At 49.6% G+C, this 14238-nt stretch overlaps 1 long non-coding RNA gene across 1 annotated transcript; it reads right to left on the reverse strand.

Moving 5' to 3' along the window:
* Positions 1-1153: 1153 nt before the first annotated feature.
* On the reverse strand, positions 1154-13084 carry LOC138985833 (uncharacterized). The gene is made up of 4 exons (XR_011462791.1): positions 12970-13084; positions 7589-7657; positions 1818-2169; positions 1154-1478 (listed from the first exon to the last, which is right to left on the reverse strand). It is a non-coding gene; the product is annotated as an uncharacterized lncRNA (long non-coding RNA).
* Positions 13085-14238: the final 1154 nt, after the last annotated feature.

The following is a 14238-nucleotide window of genomic DNA, read 5'->3' on the forward strand; positions in this document are numbered from 1 at the left end:
TTCATTGCACATGCTCACTGCCCAACACTCCCTTCCTGGGTTCCCTGAATGCCTGCTGGGGTCCCTCTTCCTCTCAGTGTGACTGGATCAGACCCTATAGCTGGGCATACAGTTGGGAAATTCCTGTACCATCTGCCTGATATAGGCTGGGACTGGCCATGCTCACGAACGACACAAAAGCAGGAGAGTCGCATGCCCAGTGCCTCCCACTTTTCTCTCTTTCCAGCCTTCCTGCTTCTGCCCAGACTCATGACAAAAAGGCCACTGTACCACGTGGAGAGGGGGTCCCCAGGTTTCCATGGAGAGCCCTCTATGACGCCCACAGCAGCTGTACCTTGAAGCCCAAGGCCTGCGCTGACCTGGCAGGTACCAAACAGAGCTGACCCCAGGTTGGCAAATCATTAGGTACTCCTTAAAAACTAGTTCTTCCTGAATTCAGAGGAAATTAGAGAGGACCTGGGATGGTGATCCTCAGCCTTTCCTCCAATGCCCTGAACCATTCAGTTCTGGCCCCAAAACTACCCAGTAAACTGAAAGCTCATCAGAGAGGTGTCTCCACCCTGTCTAGGGACCATATGTGTTCTCAGCACACACTGAGAGGCCATCCACCATCCCAAACAACCTACCCCAAATCTCCGAAAAATCATAGGACTTGTCCTGAAAGCAACTCCATTAAATGTTCTCCATCACATTAAATTTCCAGTGGGATTCTTGAATTTCCTACAGATGGGGCTCCAGGCAGCTTCCTGGCTGGTCACATATCAATACTGGTAAGGTCCCAGGAGAATTCCCTTGGCACCACAGACCCACAAATGACAGTAATTATCTTGATGACACCAGGTCAGACCCTGGTCATTGCAGCCGCTTTTCTTCATTGCCGTTCACTGCCAAAAGGACAGACGATGTCTCTTGGCTCATCTAGAACAAACCAGAGACATCTACAGCAGGGCTATGTCTGTCCATGTCATGACTCTTTAAAGAATTAGTAGTTCCCAGCCAGCCTCCTTGACAGCATGTTGAAAGACAGAAAAGATGGGGATGCTAAGGTAAAGAGGAGGGTGGAAGGTTGGGAAATATATAGAGAGATGGTATATTAGCTATGAGAAATAATAGTATTATTAATATTTCTGATAGTTACCATTCACTGTGCACTCAATACATACCTGGCGCTGAACTCACACACAGCATTCATTATCCCATTCCACCCAGCCTGTGAAGGGATAGTATGATTCCCATCTTACAGATGAGGAAACTGAGGCTCAGAGAAGATTAGTGACAGTGCAGACATTCGAGCAACAAATGGAAAAACCTGGATACACACCCGTGTTTGAACCTCAAGCTCGCCGCATCTGTCTGGTTGCGGACACCAGGCCTGGCTCCATTGCTTCCTAACTTGGTGGGTCCTGGGCCTGCATTTCCATCCCTTTCTGTTTCTTCGATTGTAGCATGAGGATGATGCTGTGGTTGATTAGCAATGCCTGTGATGGACACAGACAATGGCATGAAGAGAGGAATGATGGCACTTGTGCTACCCCTATTTGAAGGATTAACTTAAATTCCCCACTCCCACCTGTCCAGGCTGTAGCCATTAAACCTTTAAAATAAAAGGTCAGTTGTCTCACACAGGGGTCCAATAGGCTGTGCCCAGCACAGCCCACTATACACTCCAGAATGGTTCAATCTCTATTCAGATTCCAGAGTGAGCTTCCTGCAAAATATACGCAAACAGCTCCCCACTCCCTCCAGCAACACACATGACCATTCAAATTCTGGAACCAACTTCCCCCCTAGTCTCCTCGGCACACGACTTTTCGTACCTCCTTGCGTCTCTACATGCTGTTCCCTCTGCCTGGATCATGTCTTCCTTTTTTCTTAGGCTTTAAGACACAGCAATATGTCACCTCCTCTGTGAAGTCTTCGCTGATCCCTCCAGACTGACTCAGCCCCTCCGTCTGTTTGCCCACAGCTTTGTGTATAGTTCCTCATTGCAGAAGCACACGTGTGAACAGACAACTCAAGAAAAGCATTTTGTAAACTGCAGAGGACCGACTACTGGGCAGCTCCTGGTTCCTGATGAATTAGTGAACTCCTCCAGTGGAGAAAATCACCCTCTTTGCTCCTCTCGGTCTAGAAGGCACTGGTTCCTCCTCTCCTCCTTAGAAATGTTTTCTGAAATAGACAAGCTCTGTGTCAAGCCCCAGGCGTACCAACTTCAGGCACCTCGAACCCTAAGTCCTGATGTTCTTTCATTCACAGCTGCCTCCAAGTGATTCGGAACAATCACGTGTCTCCTCGAGAAAGAAGGTTACATGGGGCCCCAACGTGGGAGATGGCTGGATTTTTCCCATGTGAACGAGTGACACAAGATAGGAAAATAGAAATGGACAGAGGACTCCACCCCACGGCTGACTGGCCTCACTGAGCTAAAAAGGAGAACGGGGTTTTACGACCCAGGCAAGAACAACAATGAATTGGCTTGTGGGGAGGAAAAGAGATGGAATTTTCTTGAGCTAAAGGGACTAAAAATAGTGTGACGTTTTCCAAGAGGCTGTCGTGGTACTTCAGGATGTGGCCACAAAGCATTTATTTCAACAGCAATTGGCGAGCTCAAAGCCAAGGCCATTCCCCGGGACAGTCACAGTGCCGGTGGCAGGCTGCTCACTCAGCTCCAGGGACCAGCAAGAGCTACAGCCGCTCCCATCTCCCCATCTTTCTCATGGATGCTCCCCCTGGAACTCCCTCCCTTCTCCCCTACACTGAATCTCATCACCCCAAGCCCTGAGTTCCAGCCACTCCTCTGAGCGGCACTTCTCCAACATTTTCCATCAAAGCACCCCCCAGAGCAGAGTAGAAATTGTAATGGAAAGTTGGAGGGGGGAGGGGAGGGAAAGCTGAGAATTGCCTGTCAAGGCCTCCACAAGCATGAAATTCCCTCCAAATCTGTTTTATCCTAAGAATTTACAAAAGAACTGACTCTTCAAAAAAAAAAAAAAAAATCACTGTTTAAATATCAATTTGTTCTCTGATCTCACAGTTATAGCACCACCCCAGAAAGGAGAGCTGTGTTTACCTGTGACATCAAGAGCTCAGTGTGGCCAGTGTGGGTGTCCCACAGTGACAGAACAAGGGCCTTCATGGAGGACCTCAGCCTCAGTGCTCCTTCAGCCATTGAAGTAAATCATCCCTCCATCTGTCCATTCATCCATCCCTCCATCTGTCCACTCATCCACGGTCCATTCTTCCATCCATCCACCCATCCATTCATTCAACAGGCCTTTACTAAGCTCTTTTTAAATGCCCAGAACTAGTGATGAAGCCAGGAGGGTCGCAGGCCTCCAGGAACTGTCTCATGGAAGAAACATGAGACAAGGCATTTCACAGCTCTGTGACAAGTGTCCTACCAGGGGAAAACCAGAGGTTTGGGGAACTGGGCGGGGAGGGGGGGGGTTGGAAAAGCCTTTGTTCCAGGGAAAACACAAACCAGTCTGTACCCCAGGCTAACAGCTGAGATCCATGTGTCCTCAGGCAGTCAGTGAACCACTCAGTTTCCTGGCCTGTGAACTGGGTATAATAGCTTCGCACCGTTTTCATTGGGACTAAATGAGTTATTCAGTGCAAAGCGCTTCCTACTAAGTGTTCAATAAATATGATATATTAAGCTGAGGCCAGAAGAATGGATGGAATTGGGCTGCAGGGATGGGGCCGAGATAGAGGAGGAGGGAGAAAAAGAGTGTGTTCCAGACAGAGGGAACAACATGTTTAAGAACAAATATTCAATAAATATTTGAACTCATAAATTCTTTAAGGGAAGTGAGAGTAATACAATCTCCGTAAGCTGTGTCCTTTATCTATTGTTCCCCAGAATGAGTGTTTATGTGTGTGCGTGAGTGTGTGTGTGTATAGCTGGGTGGCACCACAGCAAGGCAGCCACAGGCCAGCCTGCTGCATTTTTCTAACCAGATCATCAGATTCTTGGGGGCAGAGATTGAGTCTTCTCCTCTTGAAGTCTCACAGCCCAGAGCCTTTAACTCCCCTGGTTTCTCAGTGTCCCCCTCTAACCCTGTTGGGGCCCCCCCATTTCCCTAGTGACTGTTTAGAGGCCAGGGGCCTATTACAGTGGGGAAGGAAGTATGGATGCAAATAATGTGTTTGATCACCACCTGCCCTCCTGCAAAAACAGAAGAAGTTTGAACGTTCAGTAGGCAACCTGAACTTAAATCCTGGGAAGTCTCTCCTCTCCCCCTCTTTCTGCTCTATCACCACCACTTCCATCCTGGGGAAAGGCCTTGGCCAAGAACACTAGAGAGAGCTCATGGATGACATGAGAAATACAGGCAGGGCGGCACAGAGCCTTGAACTTTCGGTCAGAAGGCTTGGACTCAAGTCCCCACTCTGTCAGCTGACAGCCCTGTGACCTGGGGTGGGTCTCCTGGGACTCCAGTCCAGAGAGCACGCTGCGGTCCCACAACAAACTGGTTTAGAGGAGCAGGGGTATGCAGTAGGGAAACCAACCATTCTGGCTTTCCCGGGACCGAGGGATTCCCTGGGATTCAGGACTTGCATGCCAAGGCCAGGAAAGTCTCAGACACACAGGGATGAGATGGTCGCTCACAGCTTTGGTTCTCCCTCTTGGTTCTGGCTCCTCCCCTCCCCAGACCCAAGTCACATGTCAGCACAGAGCAGCCTCTGGGCCCTTTGGCCCCACGGCTGACCCATGGGACCCCATCTATGCAGGAAGGAGGCAGAGGAGGAACAAGACTTCCGAGTTGCCACCACCAGGTTTCCACAGGTTGGCATCAGTTCATTGCTTGAGACAGGAGGGTGGGGTAGATTCTCTTACAGACTCAACGTACGGCCAATCCAGTCTAGCCAGGTGACCACAGCCCTGACAGCCGGGAAGCCTGGTCCATGCCACTCTCCAGAGTCTTGGGGAGATGGGATTCATGACAACCCCAGTTCGCACTGAGCCCTCTACTCCTCCCCACAAGAGCTTATTGGGCTCATCAACCTGATGCTGGCAAGAGGCTGCAGGGTGGTCTCAGCTGGGCCCCCACCCCACCACACCAGGAGCTCCAGGAGAGCCCCATGGGCCTCTGCTCAGACCCGCACAGGCTGCCCTGCCATGGAGATCACCGCAAGCACCCTGCCGCCCTATCGGAGAGACATGCTGTGTTTTCAATTACAGTCCCCGTTTCTTTCCTGGTTCGGGCTCGAATGCCAGGCTATATTAGGTCATGCCGAGCCGGCCCTGTTGTGCTTTCTCATTAGCCGCATCACATCGTATTTTTAGGGGCAGCCAAGACCAAGACAATGCCAGAGAGCTGCTTTTCTTCCTGAGTCCCCAAATACCACCTCCGTAAAAAGATTATGCTGGGAGGTCCAAGGGCCCCCATAGCTGCTGCTGCAGACAGCAAAGGCACCGGCTCTGAGAGGAGTGGCAAGTGATTGGATGGACCAGAGGCAATGAGGGAAGTGGTCCCTCTGCCTGTCTTTTCGTCCACTTCAGACACCTACCGTTACCACCCCAAAGCCATGTGGAGTTCCTGGTTTCTCGTGCCCTGGGACAAAAGGACAGAGATCCAAGACTCTTGTGAGGACCAGACTGCCTTCCCCAGAGCAGCCTCTCCTGTCCCTCCCATCTTTTTGCAGACCCAGAGCACTGCAATGTGAGGTTCCCATACTCTGGGGTCTTCCCTGTCCCTCACCACTACAGCAGGAACATTAAAGCTTGCAAAGCACTGCTTCCTCCATGGTCTCATCTGACCTACCTGTGAGGGTGGTGTTAGGATACCTATTTTACAGATGGGGAAACTGAGGCAGTGAAAAGGGAGGTGATGCGTCCAAGCCACAGAGGAGTAAGTAGAAGGGTCGGCCTCCACATGGCCCCAGGGGCTCGGCTCGGCTCAGAGCTGGACCCAGATGCCCATTCTTGTCCACACACTGGAAACCAGGGAGGGGCCACTGTTCCTCGGTTTCCTCTCCCTGAAGCTCACTGCCCACCTGCAGAGCGTGGGGGGTCCCACAAGTGCCAGCACTCTCTATACCTCACTCCCAGCCCAGCTTCCTCGAGCCAGGACAGTCACCTTCCAGGGGGCTGAGGACCAGGGAAGCAGAGAGAGAGCAAGTCCCGCCTGTGAATTTCCACTTGTCTCTGCCCTCTGTCCCTGTCCAGGCTTAGATCAGTCTCTCTCCCTCCTTACACACAGACATACACACACACGTGTGTACACAGATGAGTCTGGGATCCAGCATCCCAGAGACCCCCATGCCATCTCAGGTTGGAGGGGGTAAGCCTGTTCCTCCAGGGAACTTTGCATGGAGCCAATGTGCAAGGGCAGAGGGTGAGGGGTGGCTCCCAGGGTGGATACAGTGGTCACCATGGGACTGAGATAATAGGAATGAAGGCCCATTTGAATGCAGCCATTTTGAGAACAGACTTCCCTGGTGGCTCAGATGGTAAAGAATCCACCTGCAATGCAGGAGACCCAGGTTCCATGCCTGAGTTGGGAAGATCCCTTGAAGGAAGACATGGCAACCACTCCAGTTTTCTTGCATGGAGAATTCCCACGGACAGAGGAGCCTGCTGGGCTATAGTCCATGGGGCTGCAAAGAGTTGGACACACTGAGCGACCAAGCACAGCACACACAGCTTTGAGAACAGGGCTGGTACCTCCCAGATTCCTTCATCCATGAGATCCTTAGGGTAAGACTGCAGACGGAGAGCAGCAGGACCCCCTCCAGATGTGTTCCATGCTCTCTGAGCAAGCGGGGCCAAGGCAAACCATTTGTCCACAGCTCTTTGGCTTCCACCCCTTCATGTCAATCACAGGTCCTGGGTCAGGACAGAGACCACCCAGCAGGGCTGGGTGCCCAGGGAAGGGCACCAGAGCAGCAGGTCAGTCCACCTCGTATAAGTGGCTGCAGTCACTTTGGCTTCCACCTCAAGCCACGAATCCAGGCTGACTCTTTCGAGGCGCAATGCAGCCCTGGGGCACTGAACACAGACTGGAACACAGAGCAGGCATTTAGCCTTCCTCTCACTGGCCACTACTTCCCCCCTCTTCTGGCTACTCCCCTCCACACCCAACTTCTGCCCTCAGACTCTTCCTTCACATTCAGTGGCCACTCCCACCCCTCAGAGAGCAAAGGCCCAGGACCAAAAGGCCACACTAAACACCCTCGACATGCCGGGTGCTACGATAGATGCTGGTCGGGGGAGAAGGAGAGGTGGATTTGCAGACAACTGAAGCATACTCTTAAGCCTGCCCAGTGGTTTCAGGCTAGTTTGAGAGAAAGAAAAGGCTCAGAGACCCACCCCCTATGAAACCAAATAACAGGGCAAAACAAATATCCAGAATTCATCCCTGTACCTGGTGGAAGCAACATTTAGAAAAAGATTCTAAATGAGAAGAAAACATGGAGGAATTTTAAGAGTTGATGAGACTCCAGGTTATCTAGGAAAGATGAGAGAACTGTGGTTCCCAGACACTCCACTCCCTCTGGAATCAGCGTGTAGGGAACACGGGTCTGCAGACCACAGTGTCCATGCTCTTGACCACAAGGCTTCCTCATTTTTCACTGGACTCACCTTCACACATTATTGGCACTTACAGGATTCATGCCCAATCACCGTTGCACAGTTTTGAAGGCTGATCATCTACAAAAATGTGAAAAGAGACAGAACGTAAGGGCAGAAAGTTGGAAACCCAAACGGCCCATGCTCTCAGCTCATATTGTTTCATTTTGCCAACTAGATCAAAGAAGAATATCCCCAAAACTCAACACACAAAAATATACACGCATTCCAACAACTTCGAAATCCTTTTCCTGGAAGGCTTACCCATGAAATAAATCACTGGGTGGCTACAGCTCCCTTTAGAAACAGTCAGGATGTAGGTCATGAACTCAGTTGCCTTCAGTGCTGATGACTGGGTTGCAGCATTTGCTCAGCCAAGGAACTGTTATGAGAACAACTGCTCTGTCCTCTTTTAGCAACACATGAAGAATAATCTGGATCCTGGGAGCCCAGATGACCAGGAATCTTCCACCTCCTACCCACAGCATAGAAGAATTCCAGGAATCAATGGATGATTGAAAGTTCCTCTCCACTCATCCAAGGAGCTGTACCAACTCATCTTATACATTCAACCTGTTGGTTCCCATAAAACAATAAGTGCTCCCATAAAACAACAAACAACAAGTGGGTTATGGGTTTCCAACTTTCAGACAAGTTCAAAGAACTGATTAAGGCTATTGAAAACCAAAAGCAATGTTATCAACGCAGTTTGGATTAGATTGGTTCAGTTCAGTCGCTCAGTCCTGTCTGACTCTTTGAGACCCCATGAATTGCAGCACGCCAGGCCTCCCTGTCCATCACCAACTCCTGGAGTTCACCCAGACTCATGTCCATCGAGTCAGTGATGCCATCCAGCCATCTCATCCTGTCGTCCCCTTCTCCTCCTGCCCCCAATCCCTCCCAGCATCAGAGTCTTTTCTAATGAGTCAACTCTTTGCATGAGGTGGCCAAAGTACTGGAGTTTCAGCTTTAGCATCATTCCTTCCAAAGAATGATATAAGCATCTGAATGCAGAGTTTCAAAGAATTGGATTAGATAGCTGATCCTAACACAAGGACCAAGTGACGCCAATTAAAGAAGCAAAACAACTAAATGCCCTTCAAAGTCAGGCAGCCTTCGAAGATGCAGACATAGAGAACATACTTGTGGACACAGTGGGGGAAGGAGAGGGTGGGGCGAACTGAGAGAGCAGCAGGAAACATACATATTACCATATGCAAAATAGAGAGCCCATGTGAATTTGCTGTGTGACACAGGGAGCTCAGCCCAGTGCTCCGTGACCACCTAGAGCGGGGGGATGGGAGGGAAGTTCAAGAGGGAGGAGACACATGTATTTCTGTGGCTGATTCATGTTGTTGCATGGCAGAAACCAGCACGATATTGTAAAGCAATTATCCTCCAATAAAGTTTCTTTAAAAAAATCACGTAGCCTTTGAGAATATTGATGAAGTGACTTTGACCCAAAGGTCACAGGGCTGGCTCCATTAGGATTTTCTTGGTGGCAGGTGACAGAAAACCCAGTTGAGATTGGCTTAAATAAAAGCAAGGGAATTTAATTGCTTATGAAAATTTTTTTTAAGTCTGGAGGAAGATCTTACTTCATATTCATCTGGATTGAGGGCTAAACTGATGTCACCAAGATTCCATCCCTCTCAGACTCTGCCATCTACCACAGTGAACCCAGGTGATAAGTGAACTCAGCTGGTCCCAACAATACTAGCAAAAGACTTCTGTCTCTGATGGGTTCAGAGGTGGGACCATGACTACCGTGTTCTGAATGTTTGCATCCACTCAAAATTTGTATGTTCAAATTCTAACCCCCAATATGATGATATTAAGAGGTGGGGCATTTGGGAGGTGCTCAGGGCATGAGAGCAGAGCTCTAATGAATGGCATTAGTGTTTCTCTAAAAAGGACCCTGAAGAGTTCTCTTGTCCCTTCTGCCCCAGGAAGATACAAGCCTTAAGCCCAGAAGAGGGTCCTCACCCAACCACGTTGGCCCCTGGATCTTGGGCCCTCTGGCCTCCAGGTCTACGAGAAATAAGTTTTTGTTGTTTACAAACCACTCAGTCTGTGGCGTCGTAGTCCATGTCACAGCAATGTGAAGGGACAAGGGCAACGACAGTGATGTGCAGAAGGTCACACAAATGGTCTGACCCCAGGAAGAGCTCAGACTTGGAGTCTCACAAAAGGTACCCTACATCTCCTGCCTCTCTCCACCTTGCTCCCATGGTCCTATACCCTTCACTCCCCCACCATGGGAACTGCCCAGGTTCAGCCGTGTACATGAGCCCCGCAGAGAGTGAGTCACCCCTGTCAGCATCCTAGTAAGGCCCCAGGGACTGGGTCAGGGAGGTATGCCCAAGACATTCTGCACGTGTTTCTGGGACAGAGAGCAGGCATCACTGTCACTGACCAAGTATCAACAAGAGAAGCCAGACCCAGAGGACAACAGCATGTGCCCAAACCGAAACAAAATGAATTGAGAGTCAGTGACCACGGTGGCTGCCAGGACAGCCAGCAGTCAGACGAGGGCATAGGCAAGTGAGCTGCAGTGAGTGGTTCAGGACCAAGACTGTGAACAGTGAGCACAGCCAGAGCTGCTTGTGGGTGAGCAAGTGTGATGATAGGGAGGCCCAGATCCTGCCAGGTGCAGACTGCATGACAGAGAACACAGAGCGGCTACTAATGTGGGCCCAGCGTGACCCTGACTTTGAGGCTTCCTCTCGCAGTCTCCATGGAGAGTGGCAGGGAGCAGCTGAGTCACCCAGAGAGCAAAGCAAAGGCTGGTGTCTCTGCTGCACACACAAAAGACCATTGGGATGTGATTGGAAAGCACTGAACCATGTGAGCTGATCAGTTCTGAGCATTTTCCAGTCCTTCCCTGCCAGGTCAGGGCCAGTCTTAATGAGCCGAGACCACCTTTTGTGTTTGGGCTAAAAGCTGGGGCAGGAAAACCTACCCCCACTAACTCCACTGTCCTGAGTACAGACAAATGTCTAGATCACCATTCTGTTTTAACCTGTCTAAAATGGGTAGCTAGGCTTCCCTGGTAGCTCAGCTAGTAAAGAATCCACATGCAATGCAGGAGACCCCGGTTCGATTCCTTGGTTGGGAAGACCCCCGAAGAAGGGATAGGCTACCTACTCCAGTATTCTTGGGCTTCCCTAGTGGTTCAGGCAGTTAAGAATCCGCCTGCAATGAGGGAAACCTGGGTTCGATCCCTGAGTTGAGAAAATCCCCTGGAGGAGAGCATGGCAACCCACTCCAGTATTCTTGCCTGGAGAATCCCCATGGGCAGAGGATCCTGATGGCCTACAGTCCATGGGGTTGCAAATAGTCGGACACAACTGAGCAACCTCACATGTAATGGTTATATATATATACACACACACATATATATTTGCAGAATGAAATGGCTAGGCCACAGTACCCAGATATCTGATTCAACATTATCCAAGATGTCTCTGAAAAGGTGTTTGTATTTTTTTAAAGATAAGATTAACATTTAAATCAGTAGACTTTGAGTAAAGCAGCCTGCCATCCATAATGTGGGTGGGTCTCACCCGTCTGCTAGAGCCTTAAGGGAAAAAGACTGACCTCCCCCAAGCAAGAGGGTACTTGGCCGGCAGACTACCTGTAAACTGCAGCTCTTCGATGGGCCTCCAGCCTACCCTATAGATATTGACCTTGCCAGCTTCCACAATTGTGTGAGTCAGTTCTCTAAATTAATCTCCATAGATAGGCAGCTGTACTGTGCTTAGTCACTTCAGTCATGTCTGACTCTTTGTCACCCCATGCTCCATAGCCTGCCAGGCTCCTCTGTCCATGGGATTCTCCATAGGTTGGAGTGGGTTGCCATGCCCTCCTCCAGGGGACTGTCCCAACCCAGGGATCAAACCCAGGTCTCCCGCATTGCAGGCGGATTCTTTACCATCTGAGCCACCAGGGAAGACTAAGAATACTGGAATACGTAGCCTATCCCTTCTCCAGGGGATCTTACTGACCCACAAATCGAACCGGTATCTCCTACATTGCAGGTGGATTCTTTACCAGTTGAGCTACCAAGGAAACCCATAGATAGGCAGATATATAGGTAAATTCATAGATACAGAGACACACACATACAAACATCGTACCGGTTCTGTGTCCGGAGAACCTTGACTCATACACCATCTCTCTGGGTTTAAAAGCTGAAACCCTTTTCCATATTCCCAAGCACTCATCCCACTGCCAAATGAGAAGTATATAGATATATTAAGACAAATGGATAGACAGACAGACAGACAGATAGATGGATATTGGGTTGGCCAAAAAGTTCATTTGGGGTTTTTTGTAAGATGTTATGGAAAAACCCCAATGAACTTTTTGGCCAATTGGTAGGTAGGTAGGTGGGTAGATAATAGATAGAAGATATATAATATTAATAGAGAGAGATACAGTACTGCCCTCTGTGTCCTCCATCACATCACACATCATTCACTCACTGTATCTGACAAATGTTTACTGGTACCTACTAGGGGTTTCAGGTGCCAAAGACTCAGCAGATAACATAGCTCCTCCCTCTTTGGAACTTAAACTCTCAAACATATAAAACATGATAAACATGTAGAAATGAAATGATAGCCAGGCCATGACATTGTGGGGAAAGGTAATATTTTACCCATTTTTCAGAGGGTAAAAACCTGTGAGGTTCTGGAAAATGAAACATGTCCAAATTTATATAGACAGCCAGAGATGGAGCCACCATGTAACTCCATGTCTAACACCAGTGTCCAAGCCCCTTATCCAGGTGCTGGAGAGGTTGGGAGAACTTTAGGCGAGGGGATGCTGAAAGGGGAGAGATCATTCCAAAAGCAAAATATCCACATTTCTCATGCTTTCCTCTTGGTTTATGTCTGAAACTCTTCTGACAAAAGTTCCCCCATGAAGTGGGTACAGTAGAGTTGGTGAAGACACCAGTCTTTGGACCCAAGCCATTTGAGCAAGAAGAAAGAGTGGTAGAAAGATGCTCCCTCAGAGCCTTGGAGGATGGGCTGGGCTGAGGGCAAGCCCAGGAACAGCCCCTCTGATTGGCAGCATGGTACCCTCCCCACACACCCCTACTGGCCACCTTCACGAACAGGGAAGGATGTCAAAAAGGAGTCAGACCCGAGGTTTAAGCCCTGAAATAACTGTTGTCAAATCCCAGGTTCCTCCCATCACTAACATTAAAGAGTCCTGGGGTGTAGCTTGGCTTTAATGTTTAGATGTGATTTTGCTAGGCAGCCGGGGAAGGATGGTGTGGTTTTCCACTTGTAGGAGAAGCAAAGTCATGGAGACAAGGACAGAGTGCTATCATCAGAACACAGTAAACCAGCCTGGGGTGCAGCAAGGCAGGAAGGAGCACTAACCTGGCCACCAGGAGACTTCGGTTTCAGGGCTGCTTCAGGAGAAACCATCGTGGTCACTATGGATCTGGTCTGGGTCTTGAAGTTTGTCCAGTCCTACCCTCTGGCTCTAATAAAGAACACAAGGTCTTGCTTTCATCCAGCTGGAAAGAGAGAAAGCTAAGAGACTGACACGTCAAATTACCATCACAAATCTCCCTAAAACAGCAGTTCAGAAGCCATGATGCTGGCACCATCCAAACCAGCCAGCCCAGCCTGACTCAGCTTAGAGCAGCTTCCAAGCTGGAGCAGAAAAGACTGGCAGTATTGGTTTCTATGGGCTTCCCAGGTGGTGCTAGTGGTAAAGAACCCACTTGTCAATGTAGAAAACATAAGAGACAAGGGCTCAGTCCCTGGGTCAGGAAGATCCCCTGGAAGAGGGCATGACAACCCACTCTAGTATTCTTGCCTGGAGAATCCCCTGGACAGAGGAGCCTGGTGGGTTACAGTCCATAGGGTTGCAAAGAGCCAGACATGACTGAAGCAATTTAGCACACACACATTTGTCTCAGCCCTACGTGAGCACTGGCCTGGGCAATTGACTAAAATGCTAGCAACCATCATCTCCAAGTTACAGGTGGGGAAAATGAGGTTGGTCATCTGTTGAAGGTTAAAATCAAGGGGAGGTGCTGGAACCAGGATTATAATCAGATCTTCTGACTCCCAAGTCTTAAAGTGTCCTTCTCAGAAATCCCAGCCATCCTCTCCAAGACCCAAACTCATTCTCTGGGAACTTCTGGGAGAGACAGGTCAATGGCAAATAATAAGCTCATGTTGAAAGCGTAGGGACTAGATTTCAAGCAAACGATCAGGTATGAAGTGTCAGAGGGAGGGGTGCACAGGCACCGTGAGTCTGCAGCTGAAAGTGCCTCATGGCAGGCAGAGTAGACAGGTGTGCCAAGTTACAGGTTTCCTGAACTTGCAAACAGAGGGCTTTTCCCCTGGAGGGGCCTGGTTAAGCCTAGTGCAGGAATAAGGGGGGCGAGTCCCAGATTTCTGGATTATCAAATCTCCTGGTCCCAAGCAGAATCCACGGGGTGCTGAGGGCCTCCAACTCTCATGATCTCACATTGCCAACAAGCCTTTGAGGGGCTCAGGGGACACACAGACCTCGATTCTCATGGCCTCCTCTAATCCTCCCTGATTGTGGTAAAGATAAGGCGTGTGTGTGCATGCAGTCGCTCAGTCCTGACTCTTTGCGAGCCTATCGACTGTAGCCAACTAAGCTCCTCT

Source organism: Bos mutus, chromosome 26 (assembly GCF_027580195.1).
Source record: "Bos mutus isolate GX-2022 chromosome 26, NWIPB_WYAK_1.1, whole genome shotgun sequence".
Taxonomy (NCBI): domain Eukaryota; kingdom Metazoa; phylum Chordata; class Mammalia; order Artiodactyla; family Bovidae; genus Bos; species Bos mutus.